The sequence below is a fragment of the Lactuca virosa genome, chromosome 1 (assembly GCF_052849685.1).
Source record: "Lactuca virosa cultivar CGN04683 chromosome 1, Lactuca_virosa_CGN04683_v6, whole genome shotgun sequence".
Classification (NCBI taxonomy): domain Eukaryota; kingdom Viridiplantae; phylum Streptophyta; class Magnoliopsida; order Asterales; family Asteraceae; genus Lactuca; species Lactuca virosa.
This window is the reverse complement of record NC_136426.1, coordinates 231,938,731-231,943,081: the sequence shown is the minus strand read 5'-3', so window position 1 is coordinate 231,943,081 and position 4,351 is coordinate 231,938,731.

Genomic DNA, 4,351 nt, shown 5'->3' with positions numbered 1-4,351 from the left:
CGAATGGTATCGGTGGTGCTGGATCTGGAGCCACAAACTCTAACCACAGGGACAGTACAGGACGTACGAGGGAATGTTCATACAAGGACTTTACTAGTGCCAAACCCGATTCTTTCAATGGAAGCGAGGGCGTCATCACATTGATGCAATGGTTCGAAAAGACCGAAACGGTCTTCGAAATTTGTGCATCCCCCGAAGCAAGCAAGGTCAAATTTGCAGCTTACACTTTCTCTGGCCGGGCCCTCACTTGGTGGAAAGGCCACGTTAAGTCACTAACGCTTGCAGTGGCTAACTCGTTAAGCTGGGAGGACTTAAAGACGATGATGTTGAAGGAATATTGCCCAAGGGGCGAAGTGCAAAAGCTAGAGCAAGAACTCGGGAATCTTAAGATGACGGGCTCCGATCTTACGACTTATACCGCCCGATTCTATGATCTAACACTCCTTTGTCCCGCTATGGTCACCCCGGAAGATAAAAAGTTGGAACGATATGTTTAAGGATTGTTCATGCTGCCACAACCCTCGCCACGCCAGCACCCATAAAACAATACGCTGGAACCCTTCCGAAATGCAACAAGTGTAACTTCCATTACACTGGGGCTTGCCGAAAGATGCATTGCAAAAATTGCAACAGAGAGGGGCACACTGTCCGTTTCTGTAAGGTACCAGCACAACCCATCAACCAGGTCCCTGGCATGGGAGTAAGCCCAGCCTGTTACAAGTGCGGCGAAATGGGACACTTTAAAAGGGACTGCCCAAGAGCAAGAGATGCCGGTGATGGTGGAAGGGTGCTTGCGATCACCGCAGGAGAGACCACCCCAGAACCGCCCGTGAATATCAGTACGTGGTTCTAACATCGACATTTAAATTTTAAATTTCTTTTTATTACTAAAACTAGCATCGATTAAAGTATATCAACCATAAATCTCGAGAACACGGCAAAACCCGAATAAGTCTTATCATCTATATAAAAACGCAGGGTTTTTACTAGTGAATCTATGATGGCTAGTGTAAACATTATGGTCATATACCATTAAGATTCTATGGACTTAGAATGTATGATTCCGCCTCATTTCCCGTTCCTTGTTTGGTTGTGGTCTTAAGGCGGGGTCACTCATCCGAACGCCCTTGCAATCTTAATGATATACGATTAGTTTACACCAAGCGATTATAAAAGATCTGGTAGGACTTATATTGCAAATTTCACCACAAATTGTTGAAGCATTCGTAATACTAGTACTCACAAATTACATTATAAAATATTCATAGTGGTAATACCAAGTATAAAGCGGAGGGCATAAAGGCACACGTAGAATACACTATCATTCCAAAACAATAACTCCTTTTAAATCGACTTAGCTCAAGTTAGAATAAGAAATTCCAAGGTCGTCATTTATCATCAGGCGGGTTGTTCCCCACCATAATCAATTTCTTGTACTACGAAAAGTTCCCCCATCTTTCCTCCAAATTCTTGAAGTCCCAGTCGAAACACTAATAACGGGACGAAATTCTTTCTAACGGGGGGTGATGTGACAACCGTCAATTTTTGGCCAAGTCAAAGTCAACTAAAGTCAACAAGTCAAACCGGTCAACTCATCTAACCCTTGTATATTAGGGTTTCCATTACGTTTCTTATTGTACAACTCGCAATCCTAATACAAAGTATCACTTAGAGTTTTCACGTGTTCGGAAATTCTAAACCCTAATTAGGGCAAGTGATGAATCTACTCGATAAAACATTATTTCATACCCTTCGGGAGCATATAACAATCTTAACGAGACTTAACGAGGTTTACAAACCTTGCGTTACAAAGCCAAACACTCAAAAAGGTCACAAAAGAAGTCTCTCCAAATCTCTTTCACTCTATCTCCCTCTACCTCAAATCTCTCCTAAATCTCTCTAAGTATGTGAAATCTCTCCCAAATCTCTCCAAGTATGTGAAATCTCTCCCAAATCTCTCTCTGTATGAGAAATCTCTCCAAGTATGTGAAATCTCTCCCAAATCTCTCCAAGTATGTGAAATCTCTCCCAAATCTCTCTATGTATGAGAAATCTCTCCAAGTATGTGAAATCTCTCCCAAATCTCTATCTGTATGAGAAATCTCTCCAAGTATGTGAAATCTCTCCCAAATCTCTCTCTGTATGTCAAATCTCTCCAAGTATGTCAAATCTCTCTCAAATCTCTCTCAAAATCTCTCTCAACTTTTTATAATCACCCGGGGCATTCTGACCCTTAATTTAGTCGAAAACCGCTCGAAAACGGAAGTCTACGCGAAAAACAGCCTTAAGGAACCGAACCTTCTTAGGAACCGAACCTCCTGAGAACCGAACCTCCTGAGCTGAAACTACTAAGGAACCGAAAGTAACCTTCGGTCCGAGAGGCCACCTTCGGTCCGAGAGGACTACCTTCGGTCCGAGATTGCTACTTTCGGCTCCTACTCCACTTTCGGTTCCCTCTACTCTCGGTTCCAGCACACAACCGAACCTTACCTTCGGTTCTATGCTCCTAAGGAGCCGAACCTTCGCACCTTCGGTCCTGAAATTCGGAAATTGGCAATTTTTGCCCGGTTTTCAATATTGTTAGCATTTTGAGCCCGTTTTTCGTGATTTTAACGCGGGATTTTCACCCAAAATCATATTTTAACATATAGAACCCCATACTACATAATTAATCACGTTTTTGGGGTATAATCATTATCCAAGAAGAGTGGGTGGGATATTATTGGTGGAGTGTTGACCTTACTTTAGTGTATGACACAAGCAACCACCCATGCCCACTACATGACCAGCCATTATCCTTCCACCATACCTAGTCCTTTCATTGTACTCTTTCCATCATTTTTCCAGCCATATCCTTGATCAAAGGTTGGAAAACTCCCCTCTCTCCTCACATTTCTCTCATTTTTCCACCAAAGAACAAACTTCATTCTCTCTCACTTTCTCTCTCTAAATTTCGAGATTCAAGGCTATTCTCCAAGCTTTTCTTCTACTTTTGGTAAGTATTATCATCCTCCATATGATTATTTCACTCCTTTCTACTCAAATCATAGGTTTCTTACACAAACTTCATCATATTTGTGTTAGAACTTCGAATCTTCAAGCAATCTTCTAAGTGTTCTTGAGTTGAACACTTCCTTTCTTCATCATCCATCTACTGAAATCACTCAAGGTGAGTTCATACCCCTATATTTTCATGTTTTCTTCAAGTTTTAGGGGGGGGGGGAATACAAGTTAAAACACCAAAAACTTAACTAAACTCAAACAACAGCCTTCATCAGAAAAGTTGAGTCTTATTCACAGACTGTTTTGAATATCTTAAACTTAATATCTTTCAAAACTGTTTACTATGCAAATAGTTCAGGTTCATACCTTTAAAATGACTACTTGCACATCACCATACGATTTTTCTACGATTTATGGTGATTTTTACAAAACTGCCTATCATTTCAGAAACGAATTCAGACCAGTCTGTGAATATGAACAATTTAACACAAGTTAAAGACTTCTAAAAATCATAATAAAAATGATGAATAAACTAGACACATTTTGTGAACTCTCAGAATTTACGGATTCAGTTTTCGACTTTGTATGATTTTTCTATGATTTTTCTAAAACAGTGTAGAAATGTCAAAAACTAGTAACATCTTATAACTTTCATCACACTTTGTAACTTGCTGAACAAAGTGTTAATCTTTGAGGATTTCATATTTTACATGCGTTTCTTGTTGTGGTATAATTATATAACAGAAAATACTCACTGAATTGTAAGAATCCTCCATCATTACCATTAGTACAAAACAAAGCATGATAAACATAGTTATATTTTTGCTATACATTCGACTTACATAGAAAAGGGTCCTTATACACCACAAACAAACATGCTAGACCTATAATAGGTATAGTTAGGTTGCATATACATTACAAACATTTTCATAAACTATAATAGGTATAGGTTATGTTTCGTTTACATTTGAAACTCATTACAAAGGATTTTCATTAACGGGGTACAAATACAAAGTACCAGGTTCACACAAAAAGGGGTACAAATACAAAGTACCAGGTTCACACAAAAAGGGTACAAATACACAGGTTCACACAAAAAGGGGTACAAATACAAAGTACCAGGTTCACACAAAAAGGGGTACAAGTACAAAGTACCGGGTTCACACAAAAAGGGGTACAAATACAAAGTACCAGGTTCACACAAAAAGGGGTACAAGTACAAAGTACCAGATTCACACCAAAAAGGGGTACAAATACAAAGTACCGCATTTATACAAAAAGAGGTACAAATATAAAGTACCGGGTTTACACAAAAATGGTTTTTATGATAATAAAACTACATATCGTT